Source organism: Trichechus manatus, unplaced genomic scaffold (assembly GCF_000243295.1).
Source record: "Trichechus manatus latirostris isolate Lorelei unplaced genomic scaffold, TriManLat1.0 scaffold00031, whole genome shotgun sequence".
Lineage (NCBI taxonomy): Eukaryota > Metazoa > Chordata > Mammalia > Sirenia > Trichechidae > Trichechus > Trichechus manatus.
Genome location: NW_004443967.1, coordinates 6,946,724 through 6,960,047, shown reverse-complemented (window position 1 = coordinate 6,960,047; position 13,324 = coordinate 6,946,724).

The following is a 13,324-nucleotide window of genomic DNA, read 5'->3' as shown; positions in this document are numbered from 1 at the left end:
CTAAATGACACAGGAAGCATCAAAAGAAGATGGAAGGAATACACAGAGTCACTGCACCAAAAAGAATTGGTCAATGTTCAACCATTTCAGGAGGTATCATATGATTGAGAACCAATGGTACTGAAGGAAGAAGTCCAAGCTGTACTGCAGACGCTGGCTAAAAATAAGGCTCCAGGATTTGACAGAATACCATTTGAGATGTTTCAACAAATGGATGCAATGTTATAAGCGCCCACTTGTCTAGGCCAAGAAATTTGGAAGACAGTTACCTGGACAACTGACTGGAAGAGACCTATATTCGTGCCCATTCCAAAGAAAGGAAATCCAACAGAATGCCAAAATTATCGAACAATATCACTAACATCACACAAGTAAAATTTTGCTGAAGATAATTCAAATGTGGTTGCAGCAGTACATCAACAAAGAACTGCCAGAAATTCAAGCCGGATTCAGAAGAGGACTTGGAACAAGGAATACCACTGCTGATGTCAGACAGATGTTGGCTGCAAGCAGAGAACACCAGAAAGATGTTTACCTCAATGACACTGTGCATTGTATGTGTAATATGGCAATCGGAAAACCAGGTAGAAGGGTGCTGGAGTAATCCAGGTGAGAGATGATGGTGTCTTGGAACAAGAGGGTAGCAGTGAAGAAGGTGAGAAGCAAATTGATTCAGGGTATAGTTTGAAGGTACAGCCAATGAGGTTTCCTTTGTTATTATCTCTATTCTTTAACTTAGTGCTTGGAGCATACAATGATGCAGGAAAGCCCTCGGTGCGTTTGCAGAGGTAGAGAAATTCATTCACTTTCTTTTCTGTTTTATTCTCAAATAACAATGAGTTTTCTCTTCTGAGTATCTTCAGAAGAATTCTTAGGATGTTTGAAGGACAAAATTATTTTAGTGAATTTGTTTAGCTTGACTGGTTTAAGGGATGTAATTTTTTCTGAAAATTTTTTGTTGTGTGCTTGTAAAATAGATTATACCTCTAACATCTATCTTTTTAGTAAGGCCTTATTTGTATACACATTTTGTAACAATACATTGCTTGCATAGAGACATAAAACAAGCATCTCATATGGAAGTATAATCTCTACTGAGGAAATATCGTTGCAAACTATTTGTGAGCTATAGACTATAATTAGATACTCATCACATACTTGTTAAATTATATACAATAAAAATGCACATAGCATCAACACAATTAATTATAATTACAAGTTATTCTAGAAGGCTACCTGAAGTTCCCAAGTAGCTCACTTTTCATAATAGTAATTTACTATACTAGAATGTGGTCTATTAAAATTACACTTCAAAAATTAATTTAAATTCTTCCACATTCGGCAAAGAAATTGGAGTAATAGAATGTACAAGAATAATGCCATCAAAGAGGCAACTGCAAGAAAAGAAAATATTGGGAGGATTTATACCTATGTCTAGAATGGCAATGGAGTACAGTTCTACTCTGATACACATGGGCTGGCCATGAGTTGCAACTGACTTGACAGCAACTGGTTTAGAACTGGCAAGTCATGTGTGGGACTTCAACACATTTAGATAAGGCCTAAAATTTAGAAACAGGACCTCACAGGGGGAGTATACCATGTTGATTGAGAGCCTGGACTTTGGAATTGGCTCTGCATTCATAGTCTGGTGGGGCCTCTTTAGCTGTGTGATGTTCAGCAAGTTACTTCTCTGAGCCTCAGCTTCCTCAACCATGAAACAGGGATAACATGTACCACAGAGAATTATTGTGAAGATGAAATGAGATCATGCTCGTAAAGAGCTTAGCCCTGCACCAAACATACAGTAAACACTCAATATATAGGAGCTATAATTATTATTATTATCTTAGGTCCAACACAGCCTCCTGTTATGTGTGGAGTGGCACTCAATGGACATAATTTAGAGTGGCCGGCATGTTTGTCTCAACAAGCCCAGGAAAAAGGCAGAACTGGAAGGGGCCCAATGGGAAGTACTCTGTGGGAGCATAATGGCAATAGAAAAGTCTGGATGTGAACAGCTCACACACATAATTATGAGGTTCTAAAGGCACTGCAGACCCAGTAGAAATAAACCGTAGGGAGAGAGAGTCACAGAAGAGGCTCATTAGGAAGTATGATGATGCAGTTAGATATAGATGATGAAAGGGATGATTGCTGGGTGGGGATTTAAGGAAGAGAAACAGGAAAAGTATGCCCAAGGACTGGGAACAGAAAGGTGACTCACAGATAAGAGAGCAGTGGGAAAGGATGATGATTTGCTTCAGTTGGATTAAATTTATTCCTGTGAAGTTTTTGTTTCACGATCAACAGCATTCCTAACTTTTGTTGTAGTTTTGTCAAATACTTCGGTCCATCACAAGGAAAACCAGAGCCTAAGTGGATTAGTGTAAATCCAGCCAAGCAATTTTTAAAACAACTCAAATCCAGAAAAGGATTTACCACGGAGCTTCAGGGCTTTTACTAATACAGATATTTTCAAGTCCCTGGAAGAGGCCTTAGCCATGTTTTGCCTTGCTAAGATATTTTGACTGCAGTTGGCTGACTCGTAAGTCTCTTTCTACTCTGGCTTCCTTTCCATTACACTTCCTCTGATCGGGGTGGTGCTGGAGTGGCTGTGGGTATTTCTTTCTTTTTTCTTCTTATACTGTCTTACCCCTCACCAAAGTTACCACTTACTATTGTCTATTTAGTGTTTTTCCTTCCCCCACCCCTCGTAATCATCAAAGATTGTTTCTTTATGTGTGTAAACATTCTCATGAGTTTTTATAGCAGTGGCCTCATACAGTATTTATCCTTTTGTGATTGGCAATTTCATTCAGCATAATGCCGTCCAGATTCATTCATGTTGTGAGTTGTTTCGCAGATGCATCATTGTTCTTTACTGTTATGTAGTATTCCATTGTGTGTATGTACCATAGTTTGTTTATCCATTTGTCTGTTGATGGACACTTAGGTTATTTCCATCTTTTTGCTATTGTGAATAATGCTGCAATGAACACGGGTGTGCATATGTCTATTCATGTGCCGGCTTTTATTTCTCTAGGATATATTCCTAGGAGTGGGATAGCTGGCTTATATGGTATTCCTATTTCTAGCTTTTTAAGGAAGCACCATATCACTTTCCAAAATGGTTGTACCTTTTTGCTTCGGCTGTGGGTATTTCTGGTGTTCAGTTTTTAAGCCCCATCTCTCCCTCTTTCCTTTCTGCCTACATCCAGGCAAGCTGATAAGAAAGTCTAGGTGCTCCTACCTTTGGCTCCGGAGATAGGTTCAAATCATGTAAGCCTCCACTCGCATGTGGGAACCCTCACTCCAGCCCCACCTTCTAACCACCATAAAACCCCAAGCCAGTCTCCTTTTCCTGCTTTCTCAAGCCATTTTCAGACTATCTTGGGAGGCCTTCCCTTCTCTCCCCAGAAAGCTGTATTATGTTAGTAACAAACCTTTTCATACCCTCTTGGTGAAATTTCGGGTAGAGGTTCATCTTCTATCTGAAGCATGGCCACAACACATTTAGCTTGGGCATCAACAGTAACATACTTAGGCCCAGGCCCGAGGGTCCCCAGTCTAGGGCCCTTTGCTTTCGAAGACTCTGGATTACCAAAGACATGTGTACAAAATTAGTTTATTGATGTATACATGGGTGCCCCGTCATTAGGGATTTGATATTCAGCACCGAAAGCACGGGTAAGTTTAAGCATCCACTATCGTGACTAACGCGGTTCAGGCCCCAGGTAAACGCTTCTTCACATTTCTAGCCCTCTGTCCTCAAACCCAAAAGTGACTCTGTCTAAATGCCATAAATATTTGTGGATTATGTCACTGGTAATGTCTGAGAGGATCACTGCTTTGGAGTATGGGGAAGGTCTGTGTGGTGGAAATACTTAGATAACAAAATACACGAACTAATGGACTTGATAATCCTTCTCAGAATGAATGAAATATATTTTTGCATAACAAAGCATCATTTCCTAGTAAAAAATGTTGCAGTAAAAAAATTAGCCTATGGAGCAGGAGAAAGGTGGGGTGCAGAACTCAAATCCTAGTAAAAAGACCAGACTTAATGGTCTGACTGAGACTGGAGGAACCCTGGAAAGCATGGCCCCTGGACTCTCTGTCAACCCAGAACTAAAACAATTCCTGAGGCCAGCTCTTCAGACAAAGATTGGACTGGACCGTGGGACATAAAATGATACTTGTGAAGAATGTGCTTCTTAGCTCAAGTAGATACATGAGACTAAACGGGCAGCTTCTGTCTGGAGGTGAGATGAGAAGGCAGAGAGGGTTTGGAGCTGGTTGAATGGACATGGGAAATCAGGGGTGGAAAGGAGGAGTGTGCTGTCACAGTATAGGGAGAGAAATTAGGGTCACATAACAATGTATGTATAAATTTTTGTATGAGAAACTAACTTAAATGTAAACTTTCACTTAATAAAAAAAAGAAGGAAAAAAAATTAGCCTAGCATACTTACAAAAATACCTCTCAGGGAGAGGGCACTGTTGGCAAACAAACATAGAAGGTATGTGTTATTTCAGTAAATAAGCTTTATTTAAAAGGACAAGAAAGAGGAGAAACCTGGGTAAGGAGGAAGAGGAGGGGGAGGAGGAGAAGTAAAGATGAGCTCAAAGGCAAAGCGGTAGGAAGGGAAGAGGTCAGGTGCTTATACGACAAATGTCACAGTGATGTAAGATGTTAACAATTGGAGAAACTGGGTGTGAAGTGTACAGGAGTATGCAGACATTCTCTGTATTATCTTTGTAACTTTTCTGTAAATCTAACATTGTAAAACAAAAATTTGTCTTCTAAAAAAACAGCCTAACAACAGATACGTGCGTGTGTGTTCCATTTTGCAGACCAGAATCCATATTTAGTAAAAAAAAAAAAAAAGAAAAAAATTTATATATATATATATATTTGTTGTTATTAGGTGTCCTTGAGTAGGTTCCAACTCATAGCGACCCTATGTACAACCGAATGAAACACTGCCCAGTCCTGCACCATCCTCACAATCTTTGTTATGCTTGAGCCCATTGTTGCAGCCACTGTCTCAATCCATCTCTGTGAGGGTCTTCCTCTTTTTTGCTGACCCTCCACTTTGCCAAGCAAGATGTCCTTCTCTAGGGACTGGTCTCTCCTGATAACATGTTCAAAGTATGTGAGATGAAGTTTCCATTCTTGCTTCTAAGGAGCATTCTGGTTGTACTTCTTCCAAGACAGATTTGTTCTTTTGGCAGTTCATGGTATATTTAATATTCTTCACCAACACCACAATTCAAACGCATCAATTCTTCTTTGGTTTTCCTTATTCATTGTCCAGCTTTCGCATGCATATGAGGCAATTGATAACACTATGGCTTGGGTCAGGCTCACCTTAGTCTTTAAGGTGACATCTTTGCTTTTCAACACTTTAAAGAGGTCTTTTGCAGCAGATTTGTCCAATGCAGTGTGTCTTTTGATTTCTTGACTGTTGCTTCCATGGGTGTTGATTGTGGATCCAAATAAAATGAAATCCTTGACAACTTCAATCTTTTCTCTGTTTATCATGATGTTGCTTATTGGTCCAGTTGTGAGATTTTATTTTTCTTTATGTTGAGGTGTAATCCATACCGAAGGCTGTGGTCTTTGATCTTCATCAGAAAGTGCTTCAAGTCTTCTTCACTTTCAGCAAGCAAAGTTGTGTCATTTGCATAACACAGGTTGTTAATGAGTCTTCCTCCAATCCTGATGCCTCATTCTTCTTCATATAGTTCAGCTTCTCAGATTATTTGCTCATCATACAGACTGAGTAAGTATGGTGAAAGGATAGAACTCTGACGCACACCTTTCCTGACTTTAAAACACGCAGTATCCCCTTGTTCTGTTCGAACAACTGACTTTTGATCTATGTACAGGTTCCTCATGAGCACAAGTAAGTGTTCTAGAATTCCCATTCTTCGCAGTGTTATCCATAATTTGTTACGATCCATACAGTCGAATGCCTTTGCATAGTCAATAAAACACAGGTAAACATCTTTCTGGTATTCTCTGCTTTCAGCCAGGATCTATCTGACATCAGCAATGATATCCCTGGTTCCATGTCCTCTTCTGATTCCGGCTTGAATTTCTGGCAGTTCCCTGTTAATATACTGCTGCAGCCACTTTTGAATGATCTTCAGCAAAATTTTACTTGCATGTGATATTAATGATATTGTTCAGTAATTTCCGCGTTTGGTTCATTCACCTTTCTTTGGAACAGGCATAAATATGGATCTCTTCCAGTCAATTGGCCAGGTAGCTGTCTTCCAAATTTCTTGGCATAGAAGAGTGAGCACTTCCAGTGTTGCATCTATTTGTTGCAACATCTCAATGGGTATTCTGTCAATTCCTTGAGCCGTATATGGGTAAAATTAATATATTTTGGGTTAAATGACTAAATTCCATACACCCAAAGGATCCATATTTCCCTTTGTCTTAGTTATCTAGTACTGCTATAACAGAAATACCACAAGTGGATGGCTTTAACAAACAGAAATTTATTTTTCACAGTTCAGGGGGCTAGAAGTCCGAATTAAGGGCGCCGGCTCTAGGGGAAGGCTTTCTCTGTCTGTCGTCTCTGGAGGAAGGTCCTTGTCTTTTCTGAGCTTCTGCTTCTGGGCGGTCTTCATGTGACTTGGCATCTCTCTTCCCTCATCTCTACTATGCTTGCTTGTTTAATCTCTTTTATATCTCAAAAGAGACTGAGTCAAGATACACCCTACACTATTCCTGTCTCATTAACATAATAAAGACAATGCATTCCCGTATGGGGTTATAAACACCGGAATGGAGTTAGGATTTACAGCACATATTTTTGGGGGACACAATTCAATCCATAACATTCCACCCCTGGGTCCCCCCCAAATTCATATCCTTGCCACATGCAAAACATATTCACCCCATTACATCACCTTGAAAGTCTTAAATCCCCTCCAAGTCCAAAATCTCATCTTTTGAAGTACCTAAATCAAATATGGATGAGACTTTAGGCATATTCCATCCTGGGGCAATATTCCTACTCATCCGTGAACCTGTGAAATCTAGAATACAAATTATCTGCTTCCAAAGTACAATGGTGGAACAGGCACAAGGTAGACATTTCCGTTAAAAATGGGAGAAATTGGAGGGGAAGAAGGGATAACAGGCACTGAGCAATTTCAAAACCCAGCAGAACAATTTACATTAGCTCTCAAGGCTTGAAGATAATCCTCTGTTCACTGAGACCATCCAGGCAATGGTTCCACCCTGCAGACTCTGGGTGTTGGCCATGCCCTCTGGATTCTGGGTGGAGACCTCTCAGCCCTGGGCTTCAGCTTCGCCTTCCAGGCCCACTGGGACAACAACTTTGCTCCCTCAACTTTGGGTGGTCCCATTCTCCTAGTCCATCTGAGTGGCGACCCCACCCTCTTGGCCCCCAGCAAGTCCTCATTCTTCTGCCCCTTGGGCATGGAAGCTCTGTCCCCCTATACTTTGAGCAGCAGCCCCATCCCTGTAGCACATCTTAATGGCAGTCCCACACTCCAGAACCAAGTTGGTGAAGATCCAACTCTTTGAAACCTAGGAGGCTGTGGCCCCACCCTTTGAAGTCTTAGAGGCCATGGCCCCACCTTTTGAGACTGAGGCAGCTCTGCTTCCTGTGCTCCTTCCAACCATTCTGTTGATCTCTGAGTTGCTCCAGGGATGGTTCTTTTCTTTGCTTGGAGGCCAGCAGATGTAGCTCCTTTGGCCTGTTTCCTGCCTTTAGAATTATAAGAGGCAGATAGCATTCTCTCTTTTAGATCTTTCTATGTCCCCTGCTAAGGGGTTTCCTGCTGTGGTAGTTGGTTAGATCCTTCAGTCACAGGTTAACCTCTTTAACAAAAGTTTGTGTAGCCACATCCTTGGTGAACATTCTAGGACATGTGCCCTTAGTTTATACAACAGAATTTTCCAAATCTTTAAGTTGTGTTTTCATTTTGCACAGTTCATTTTTAAGTCCATCTCTTTCCTCTCATATTTTACTGTAAGTGGCAAGGAGAAACCACATGGCCTCTTTAACATTTTGCTTAGAAATCTCATCAGCCAGATATCCAAGTTCATCACTTACAAGTTCTACCTTCCACCAAACATTTAAACATAATTCAGACAAGCTCTTTGCCACTGCATAAAAAACATCATCCTTCCTCCATTGTCCAACCACATGTTTGTCATTTTCTTTTAAAGCCTCACCAGAAGTACATTTAATGTCCACACTGCTGGCAACATTCTGTTGCTGGTGCTGTATGTATTCTCTAAGATGATACTTTCTCTACACCTGTCCTCACTTCCTTCTGAGCCCACACCAGAATTGTCTTTGAGGTCCATAACTCTACCAACAGTCTCTTCAAGGCAATCTAGGCTTTTATTAATAAAGAAAAAAAAAAAAAAAACATTGCCATCGATCCTGACTCATAGTGACCCTATAGGAGAGAGCAGAACTGTTCCATAGGGTTTCCAAGGAGCAGCTAGCTGATGGATTTGAACTGCTGACCTCTTGGTTAGCAGTTAAGCTCTTAACCATTGCACTACCAGGTTTTTACTATTAGGCACCTTAAAACTCTTCCAGCCTCTACTCATTCCCCAATTCCAAAACCGATTCCACATTTTGGGCGTCTGTTAGAGCAGCACCCCACTCTCTGTACAAAATGTCTTAGGCTGTGTTCTCTAGAGAAGCAAAACCAGTGAAGCATATATATATCTATGTAAAGACATTTATCTCAAGGAAATGGCTCACATTGTTGTGGAGGCTGGCAAATCCCAAATCCGTGGTTCAGGCGTCAGGCTGGAGGCTTCTCCTGATTCACTTGATTGCAAGGGCTGATGAAACCACAACTGGCAGGTCGAACAGTAGGCTGTTGGCTCATGGCATTGTGGAAGCTGGCAAATCCCAGATTCAGCAGGTCAGAAGATAGGCTCACGTCCCAAAAACTGGAGGTCAGATGATGATGAGCTGGATGCAGCATCCACAGCAAGGGAGAGCCTTGCCAGAGCATCCATATATATATTGGATGCAGGTCACACCCTGAAGAAAACTCCCCCTACATCAGAGTAAGGGTGTGACTTGAGTAAGGGTGTGACTTGAATTACACCCTCTTGTAAGGCTGTGACTCAAGATACACCCCACACTAATCCTGCCTCATTAACATATAGAGGTTAGGATTTACAAAACACATAAAATGAAGGATAATTACATAATAACACACAATGGAGGATGATTTCATCAGATCACACAATGGAGAACAATCACACAATACTGGGAATCATGGCCTAGTCAAGTTGACACATAACATTTACCATTACACCCTTTAAAAAATTAAACACCTGTACCAAAGAGAATGTTTACGTGTGATTATGAAAATACTGTTTCATTAAAAGTCCCTAAATTATTTAAAATAAATAAATAAGTGCATAGTCTCAGGGGTGTGACTAGTCATCATCCAAAATGATTTCTGATATATTTTCTCCCAAATTATTTTCTAAGTACATTTTTACAGTTCTATCAATACTGTATGTATAATATTGTGTTGTATTTTATCATGTAACATCACAGCATGCATTTTTTGTAAATAACATTTTAGTGGATACATCATATTCTATCATGTAACTATAATACTGTTCACCTAACCACTTCTTTATTGTAAGATACTTAGGATAGTTCCAATTTTTTTTTTTCAGTATTATAAATAGTCTAGTAAAGAATGTCTTTGTACATAAAACTGTTTTCCATATTTAATGTTATTTCCTTTTGATGGATTCCCAGAAGTGGAATTACTGGGTCAAAAACTTTTAGTGCTTTTGATGAATTCACTGCCTAGCTTTTTATTGCAAAATTGGCATGAGTCAGCATCCTTGGAACAACTTTCCTCACTGTGCTCAAGCCAGTTGGTGAGTTCCCAACACTAAAGGCACTCAGAGTAGACTGCATTCCTTTTTTTCTTATTATGCTGAGAGAAATGTATAAATAGACATCAGTGCATTGCTTTACATTTTGGAGTCATTGACAGAACTTTTTAAAGGTGCTCACTCTGAAAACCACTGAATTAAGAAGCACGGGTGGTGTTACAAAGTGAGGCAGACAGTATTAGAACAGTAATAAGTCAACACGTAATGAGTTTTTCTATGTGTCAACACTATGCTAAAGGCTTTATGAGAATTACCTCCTTTCACCATCACAGTAGCCCCATGAGGTAATGTGGCAGAGGATGCTAATTAACTTCCAGTATTAATTCTCCCTGTCTCTATTAGTAACATAAACCCTAGATTTCATTTTACACATTATCTGCAGAAATAAAGACTCATTTCCAGCCTCCCCTGCAGCTACATGTAACCATGGAACTAAGAGTTGGCTAATAGTAATAGGCGAAATCATATACGAGAATTCTAAAAAGCCTTCTTAAAAGAGAAGAGCCTATCTTCTTCTTTCCTTCCATCCTACACTTGGAACATGGGTGTAATAGTCAGAGCTCCAGAAGTCATCTTGGACCATGAGGATGTGAGCTACATCCAAGGAATGGCAGAGCAAAGATTTAGGAGAAGTCTGGATCAGCTCAGTATTTATTTTATAATATAAAAAATAATATTTGCAGGTGGAAACACAAAGCAACAAAGTACCCTTTTCCCATTTTTTAACTGGATTATTTGTCTTTTTTGTAGAGGTGTTGAATTTTCCTATAGAATTTAGAGATTAGACCTTTGCCAGATATTCATAGCCCAATTTTTTTCCCCCAGTTTGAAGGTTTTATTTTTACTCTTAGTGAAGTCTTTTGATGAGCATAAGTGTCTAATTATTAGAAGATCCAAGTTATCTAACTTATCTTCTGGTGTTTGTGTATTGTAAGTTATGGTTTGTGTTCCATTTATGCCAGAATTGACTCAATGTCACCTAACAACAACAACAGCATTGAGTCTGTTTTTTGTTCCATGATCTTTATACTTTTTTTGGTTTTATATTTAGGTCTTTGATCCATTTTGAATTAGTTTTTGTGTATGGTGTGAGGTAAGGGTCCTGTTTCATTTTTTTACAGATGGACACCCAGTTTTGCCAGCACCATTTTTTAAAAAGGTTACTTTTTCCCCATTTAATGGACTTTGGTCCTTTGTCAAAGATCAGGTGGCTGTAGGTGGATGGATTTACATCTGGGTTCTCAATTCTGATCCACTGGTCAATGTATCTGTCATTGTGCCAGTACCAGGTTGTTTTGACTGCTGTAGCTGTATAGTAGGTTCTGAGGTCAGGTAGTGCAAAGTCTCCTAATTTGTTCTTCTTAAATAATGCTTTACTTATCCAGGGCCTCTTTCCTTTCCAAATAAAGTTCATGATCAGCTTCTCTATCTCATTAAAGAATGCTGTTGGCAAAAAAAAAAAAAAAAAAAAAAAAAAATCCAAATGATGGCATTAAACTCATACCTATCAATAATTATGCTGAGTGTAAATGGACTAAATGCATCAATAAAGAGAAAAAGAGTGGCACAATGGATTAAAAAAACATGATTCATCTATATGCTGGCTACAAGAGACACACCTTAGACTTAAAGACACAAACAAACTAAAACGCAAAGCATGGAAAAGAATATATTAAAAAAACAACAATCAAAAAAGAGCAGGAGTGGCAATATTAATCTCTGACAAAATAGACTTCAAAGTAAAATCCACCACAAAGGATAAGGAAGGACACTATATAATGGTTAAAAGGTCAATACACCAGGAGGACATAACCATAATAAATATTTATGCACCTAATAACAGGGCTCCAAAATACATAAAACAACTCTAACAGCTTTGAAGAGATAGGCAGCTCCACAATAATAGTAGGAGACTTCAACACAGCATTTTCAGTGAAGGACAGAACAGACAGAAAGAAGCTCAGTAAAGACACAGAAGATCTAAATGCCACAATCAACCAACCTGATCTCATACACATACATAGAACAGTCCACTCAACAGCAGCCAAGTATACTATCTTTTCTAACGCACATGGAACATTCTCCAGAACAGACCACATATTAGGTCACAAAGCAAGGCTTAACAGAATCCAAAGCATCGAAATATTACAAAGCATCTTTTCTGACCATAAAGCCAAAAAAGTACAAGTCAATAACAGAAAAAGCAAGGAAGAAAATCAAATACATGGAAACTGAACACCTTGCTCAAAAACTACTGGGTTATAGAAGAAATTAAGGATGGAATAAAATTCACAGAATCAAATGAGAATGAAAACACATCCTACCAGAATCTTTGGGACACAGAAAAAGCAGTGCTCAGAGGTCAATTTATAGCAATAAATGCACACATCCAAAAAGAATAGAGGGCCAAAATCAAAACATTAACCCTACAACTCGAATAAGTAGAAAGAGAGCAGCCAAAGAAGCCCTCAGACACCAGAAGAAAGCAAATAATAAAAATTTGAACAGAATTAAATGAAATAGAGAATAGAAAAACAATTGAAAGAGTTAACGAGGCCAAAAGCTCATTCTTTGAAAAGACCAACAAAATAGATAAACCAATAGCCAAAATGACAAAAGAAAAATAGGAGAGGAAGCAAATAACCCAAATAAGAAATGAGATGGGCAATATCACAGCAGACTCAACTGAAATTAAAAGAATCATAACAGAATACTATGAAAAATTGTACCCCAACAAATTTGAAAATCTAGAGGAAATGGACAAATTTCTAGAAACAAACTAGCCACCTAAACTAACAAAACAGAGGTAGAACAACTAAATAAACTTATAACAAAAGAAGAGATTGAAAAGTTAATTTAAAAACTCCCAACAACAACAACAAAAAAACCCAGCCCTGATGGCTTCACTGGAGAATTCTACCAAACTTTCAGAGAAGAGTTAACACCACTACTTCTAAAGGTATTTCAGAGCATAGAAAAAGATGGAACACTCCCAAACTCATTCTATGAAGCCATCATAACCCTGATACCAAAACCAAGTAAAGACACCACAAAAAAAGAAAGTTACAGACCAATATCCCTCATGAACATTGACACAAAAATCTTCCACAAAATTCTAGCCAATAGAATTCAAAAACATATCAAAAAAATAATTCACCATGACCAAGTGGGATTCATACCAGGTATGCAGGGACGGTTCAACATTAGAAAAACAATCAATGTAACCAAACACATAAATAAAACAAAAGACAAGAACTACATGATCTTATCAATTGATGCAGAAAAGGCATTTGACAAAGTTCAACACCCATTCATGACAAAAACTCTCAGCAAAATAGGAATAGAAGGGAAATTCCTCAATATAATTAAGGGCATTTATACAAA